The following is a 7001-nucleotide window of genomic DNA, read 5'->3' as shown; positions in this document are numbered from 1 at the left end:
TTTCGGGTATTTCATTTTCTGGCGTTGTAGAAAGTTGGGTATCTCTCTCTCGCATGCCATTGTTTTCTGCTAATTGCAACGTGGAAGATGACTTTCTCCAACCCAGCAACGATTCTTTTGGACAAAGGACACCTATCCCAAGATTCTGATGGGAGGTCATCAAAAAGTAAGAACTATTTATGCTGATAATTCATTGTTCTGTTGAAAAAAGTCAAATGCATAAGACGCCATTACTTGCAGTGTAGCCTTGCTTTATCGCACCCTGTATTGCGCAGTAACGTTAATTTTAAAAATGTAATTCAGCGATTGCATTAAGAACTAATTTGTCTTTCAATTGCTGTCCAACCTGTATTTTTTTAGTCAAGTTTATGAATAGTTTTCGATAAGAATAGGTGCCTTTCCAAGATGGCGCCGGACAGATTGCTTGAGTATTTGGACACTATTGTCATTGTATAAGCACGATTTGTGCCGCTAAATATGCACATTTTCGAACAAACTCTATATGCATTGTGTAATATGATGTTACAGGACTGTCATCTGAAGAATTCTGAGAAGGTTAGTGAAAAAATTAATATATTTTGGTGGTTTATACGTTATCGCTCTTTTTGCCTTGAATCAATGCTGGGGTGATGTTTGCACATGTGGTAAGCTAATATAACGCTATATTGTGTTTTCGCTGTAAAACACTTAGAAAATCTGAAATATTGTCTGGATTCACAAGATCTGTGTCTTTCAATTGCTGTACGCTGTGTATTTTTAAGAAATGTTTTATGATGAGTAATTAGGTAATACACGTTGCTCTCTGTAGTTATTCTAGTCGCTTTGGTGAGATTTGTGAAGGTGGCTGCAATGGTAAACTATGATTTATACCTGAAATATGCAAATTTTTCTAACAAAACATATGCTATACAATAAATATGTTATCAGACTGTCATCTGATGAAGTTGTTTCTTGGTTAGTGGCTATTTATATCTTTATTTGGTCGAATTTGTAGCTACTGATGGAGTAAAAAACTGGTGGAGTAAAAAAAAGTGGTGTCTTTTGCTAACGTGGTTAGCTAATAGATTTACATATTGTGTCTTCCCTGTAAAACATTTTAAAAATCGGACATGTTGGCTGGATTCACAAGATGTGTACCTTTCATATGCTGTATTGGACTTGTTAATGTGTGAAAGTTAAATATTTAAAAAAAATATCTTTTGAATTTCGCGCCCTGCACTTTGAGCTGGCTGTTGTCATAAGTGTACCGGTGTCGGGCTGCAGCCATAAGAAGTTTTAAGCAGTAGCAGGAGCAACCTACACAGGATTTCTGGACATGGGAGGACGAATTGGATGGTAAGGGACCTTGGGCTCAACCTGGAGAATATCGCCGCCCTCGTGAAGAGCTGGAGGCAGCTAAAGCCGAGAGGCGGTGGTATGAGGAGGCAGCACGGAGGCGAGGCTGGAAGCCTGTTAATCAAGCCCAAAAATGTATTGGGAGGGGGCTACAACGGAGTGTGGCGAAGTCAGGTAGGAGACCTGAGCCAACTCCCTGTACTTACCGTGGAGAGCGAGAGTACGGGCAGACACCGTGTTATGCGGTAGAGCGCATGGTGTCTCCTGTACGTGTGCATAGCCCGGTGCGGTACATACCAGCTCCTCGTATCGGCCGGGCTAGATTGAGTATTGAGCCAGGTGCCATGAAGCCGGCTCAACGCGCCTGGTCTCCAGTGCGTCTCCTCGGGCCGGCATACATGGCACCAGCCTTACGCATGGTGTCCCCGGTTCGCCTACACAGCCCAGTGCGGGTTATTCCACCTCCCCGCACTGGTCGGGCTACGGGGAGCATACAACCAGGTAAGGTTGGGCAGGCTCAGTGCTCAAGGGAGCCAGTACGCCTGCACGGTCCGGTATTTCCGGCGCCACCTCCCCGCCCCAGCCCAGTACCACCAGTGCCTACACCACGCACCAGGCTTCCTGTGCGTCTCCAGAGCCCTGTTCCTCCTCCACGCACTAGCCCTGTGGTGCGTGTCTCCAGCCCATTACCACCAGTGCCTACACCACGCACCAAGCCTCCTGTGCGTCTCCAGAGTCCTGTGCGTCCTGTTGCTGCTCCCCGCACTAGCCTGAAGGTGCGTGTCCTTAGCCCGGTACCTCCAGTTCCGGTACCACGCACCAGGCCTACAGTGCGCCTCAGCCGGCCAGAGTCTGCCGTCTGCCCAGCGGCGCCTGAACTGCCCGTCTGCCCAATGCCGTCTGAGCTGCCCGTCTGCCAAGCGCCGCCTGCGCTGCCCGTCTGTACTGAGCCTTCAAAGCCGCCCGTCTGTCCTGAGCCTTCAAAGCCGCCCGTCTGTCCTGAGCCTTCAAAGCCGCCCGTCTGTCCTGAGCCTTCAAAGCCACCCGTCTGTCCTGAGCCTTCAGAGCCGTCCGTCAGTCAGGAGCCGCTAGAGCCGTCCGCCAGACAGGAGCCGCTAGAGCCGTCCGCCAGACAGGAACCGCTAGAGCCGTCCGCCAGACAGGAGCCGCCAGAGCCGTCCGCCAGACAGGAGCCGCCAGAGCCTTCCGCCAGACAGGAGCCGCCAGAGCCTTCCGCCAGACAGGAGCCGCCAGAGCCTTCCGCCAGACAGGAGCCGCCAGAGCCTTCCGCCAGACAGGAGCCGCCAGAGCCTTCCGCCAGACAGGAGCAGCCAGAGCCGTCAGCCAGCCATGACCAGCCAGAGCCGTCAGCCAGCCATGACCAGCCAGAGCCGTCAGCCAGCCATGACCAGCCAGAGCCGTCAGCCAGCCATGACCAGCCAGAGCCGCCAGCCAGCCAGGATCTGCCAGAGCCGCCAGCCAGCCAGGGTCTGCCAGAGCCGCCAGTCAGCCAGGATCTGCCAGAGCCGCCAGTCAGCCAGGATCTTCCAGAGCCGCCAGTCAGCCAGGATCTTCCAGAGCCGCCAGTCAGCCAGGATCTACCAGAGCCACCAAAGCGGGTATTGACAATGGTGGAGTGGGGGCCACGTCCCGCACCCGAGCCGCCGCCATAATAAGGCCCACCCCGGACCCTCCCCTTCTGTGTCAGATTTTGCGGCCGGAGTCTGCACCTTTGGGGGGGGGTACTGTCACGCCCTGGCCTTTGTTATCTTTGTTTTCTGTAATAGTTTGGTTAGGTCAGGGTGTGACAGGGGGGATGTTTGTGTGTTTTTGTCTCGTCTTGGGTGGTTGTATGGTATAGGGGGTTTAGGTAGAGTAGATGGGTTTGTGTTTGAGTGTCGGTGTCTAGGTATGTCTATGGTTGCCTGAATGGTTCTCAATCAGAGACAGCTGTCATTCATTGTCTCTGATTGGGAGCCATATTTAAGGCAGCCATAGGCAGTAGGCTTTTGTGGGTAGTTGTCTATGTCTATGTTGCATGTTAGCACTTAGTCTTTTATAGCTTCACGTTCGTCTGTTTGTTGTTTTGTTTTCGTTCGTTTTCGTCTTCCAAATAAAAGAAGATGTATTTTTCACACGCTGCGCCTTGGTCCACTCATTGTCCTCAAGACGATCGTGACACTGGTTGCATGGGAACAATTCGATATAACATTACTGAATATATATATATATACTCTGCACACTGTACGTAGGAAAAAACAGTCAAAGATATTGGCTTCCTATTCATTCCTGGAGACAAAAAAATTATAATCTAACTGTGAATTGAATTTGAGTCCTACGGCTTCACAAAATGAACTAAATGATGCTGTTTACAAAAATGAAAGTTTCAGCTCAGGTGAAATCCTGTGATGATATATCCCACGCTGTGCAAGTGGTGCCTTCACAGTATTATTGGAACAGTTTTGCCAAGTCGTCCCCTGTGGGAACACTGAGCAGGACTCATCCACTTCTCCCCCAATGCACAACTCTTTTACTTTAACCGTTATCTACAGGGCTTCAGCAACAACAAAAAATAAGGTTTAGGTCTTAGAGAATGTTTTGAATCAAATACAATGCTTTTTGTTTTAGATCTATTTAAGACCAGTTTATTATTAATCAACCATTCTGATACTGACTATAACTCCTTGTTTAGAATTTCAGTGAGCTCGCTGGGCTTTGGGTGCTGACATTAGCATTGTAGGTTTGGGTAAGACCAATGGCAAATCATTTATTTAAAAAAAAAATTGAGAAGAGAAACGGCCCAAGGCAACTGCCCTGGGGGACACCGCACTGTACACATCTGATGTTAGAGAAGCTTCCATTGGAAAACACTCTCTGGGTTCTATTGGATAAATAACTCTCCAACCATGTGATGGGAAGTGATGGAAAAGCCATTGCAAGTGAGTTTCTTCAATAATAGTTTACCATCTAGGTTGTCTATAGTTTACCATCTAGGTTGTCTATAGTTTCCCATCTAGGTTCTCTATAGTTTCCCATCTAGGTTCTCTATAGTTTCCCATCTAGGTTCTCTATAGTTTCCCATTTAGGTTCTGTATAGTTTCCCATCTAGGTTGTCTATAGTTTCCCATCTAGGTTGTCTATAGTTTCCCATCTAGGTTGTCTATAGTTTCCCATCTAGGTTGTCTATAGTTTCCCATCTAGGTTGTCTATAGTTTCCCATCTAGGTTGTCTATAGTTTCCCATCTAGGTTGTCTATAGTTTCCCATCTAGGTTCTCTATAGTTTACCATCTAGGTTGTCTATAGGTTCCCATCTAGGTTGTCTATAGGTTCCCATCTAGGTTCTCTATAGTTTACCATCTAGGTTGTCTATAGTTTACCATCTAGGTTGTCTATAGTTTACCATCTAGGTTGTCTATAGTTTACCATCTAGGTTGTCTATAGTATCCCATCTAGGTTGTCTATAGTTTACCATCTAGGTTGTCTATAGTTTCCCATCTAGGTTGTCTATAGTTTCCCATCTAGGTTGTCTATAGGTTCCCATCTAGGTTGTCTATAGTTTCCCATCTAGGTTGTCTATAGTGTCCCATCTAGGTTCTCTATAGTTTCCCATCTAGGTTCTGTATAGTTTCCCATCTAGGTTGTCTATAGTTTCCCATCTAGGTTGTCTATAGTGTCCCATCTAGGTTGTCTATAGTTTCCCATCTAGATTGTCTATAGTTTCCCATCTAGGTTGTCTATAGTTTCCCATCTAGGTTGTCTATAGTTTCCCATCTAGGTTGTCTATAGTTTCCCATCTAGGTTGTCTATAGTTTCCCATCTAGGTTGTCTATAGTTTCCCATCTAGGTTGTCTATAGTTTCCCATCTAGGTTGTCTATAGTTTCCCATCTAGGTTCTCTATAGTTTACCATCTAGGTTGTCTATAGGTTCCCATCTAGGTTGTCTATAGGTTCCCATCTAGGTTCTCTATAGTTTACCATCTAGGTTGTCTATAGTTTACCATCTAGGTTGTCTATAGTTTCCCATCTAGGTTGTCTATAGTTTCCCATCTAGGTTGTCTATAGGATCCCATCTAGGTTGTCTATAGTTTACCATCTAGGTTCTCTATAGTTTCCCATCTAGGTTGTCTATAGTTTCCCATCTAGGTTGTCTATAGTTTCCCACCTAGGTTGTCTATAGTTTCCCATCTAGGTTGTCTATAGTTTACCATCTAGGTTGTCTATAGTGTCCCATCTAGGTTCTCTATAGTTTCCCATCTAGGTTGTCTATAGTTTCCCATCTAGGTTGTCTATAGTTTCCCATCTAGGTTCTCTATAGTTTCCCATCTAGGTTGTCTATAGTTTCCCATCTAGGTTGTCTATAGTTTCCCATCTAGGTTGTCTATAGTTTCCCATCTAGGTTGTCTATAGTTTCCCATCTAGGTTGTCTATAGTTTCCCATCTAGGTTGTCTATAGTGTCCCATCTAGGTTGTCTATAGTTTCCCATCTAGGTTCTCTATAGTTTACCATCTAGGTTGTCTATAGTTTCCCATCTAGGTTGTCTATAGTTTCCCATCTAGGTTGTCTATAGTTTCCCATCTAGGTTGTCTATAGTTTCCCATCTAGGTTGTCTATAGTTACCATCTAGGTTGTCTATAGTTTCCCATCTAGGTTGTCTATAGTTTCCCATCTAGGTTGTCTATAGGTTCCCATCTAGGTTGTCTATAGTTTCCCATCTAGGTTGTCTATAGTTTCCCATCTAGGTTGTCTATAGTTTCCCATCTAGGTTGTCTATAGTTTCCCATCTAGGTTGTCTATAGTTTACCATCTAGGTTGTCTATAGTTTCCCATCTAGGTTGTCTATAGTTTACCATCTAGGTTCTCTATAGTTTACCATCTAGGTTGTCTATAGTTTCCCATCTAGGTTGTCTATAGTTTCCCATCTAGGTTCTCTATAGTGTCCCATCTAGGTTGTCTATAGTTTCCCATCTAGGTTGTCTATAGTTTCCCATCTAGGTTGTCTATAGTTTACCATCTAGGTTGTCTATAGTGTCCCATCTAGGTTGTCGATAGTTTACCATCTAGGTTGTCTATAGTTTCCCATCTAGGTTGTCTATAGGATCCCATCTAGGTTGTCTATAGTTTACCATCTAGGTTCTCTATAGTTTCCCATCTAGGTTGTCTATAGTTTCCCATCTAGGTTGTCTATAGTTTCCCACCTAGGTTGTCTATAGTTTCCCATCTAGGTTGTCTATAGTTTCCCATCTAGGTTGTCTATAGTTTACCATCTAGGTTCTCTATAGTTTCCCATCTAGGTTGTCTATAGTTTCCCATCTAGGTTGTCTATAGTTTACCATCTAGGTTGTCTATAGTTTCCCATCTAGGTTGTCTATAGTTTCCCATCTAGGTTGTCTATAGTTTCCCATCTAGGTTGTCTATAGTTTCCCATCTAGGTTGTCTATAGTTTCCCATCTAGGTTGTCTATAGCGGTTTAGCAACGTAAAACCTGTTCATATACAGCCCCAGGACGCTTTTTTTAAACACATTTTCTGACAAGCGATCACTTACTGTAGATATGGTCATTTTCACCTTTTCCTAAATTCCTAGAACGTTTGGGAATTACATATAATAAGGCATTTGTGGAAATTCTTTAGCAATTTGCAGTGGGAAAGTGGCCGTACGTTTTGA

The sequence above is a fragment of the Salvelinus namaycush genome, chromosome 4 (assembly GCF_016432855.1).
Source record: "Salvelinus namaycush isolate Seneca chromosome 4, SaNama_1.0, whole genome shotgun sequence".
Lineage (NCBI taxonomy): Eukaryota > Metazoa > Chordata > Actinopteri > Salmoniformes > Salmonidae > Salvelinus > Salvelinus namaycush.
The sequence above is the reverse complement of the archived record's forward strand: the minus strand, read 5'-3'. Positions refer to the sequence as shown.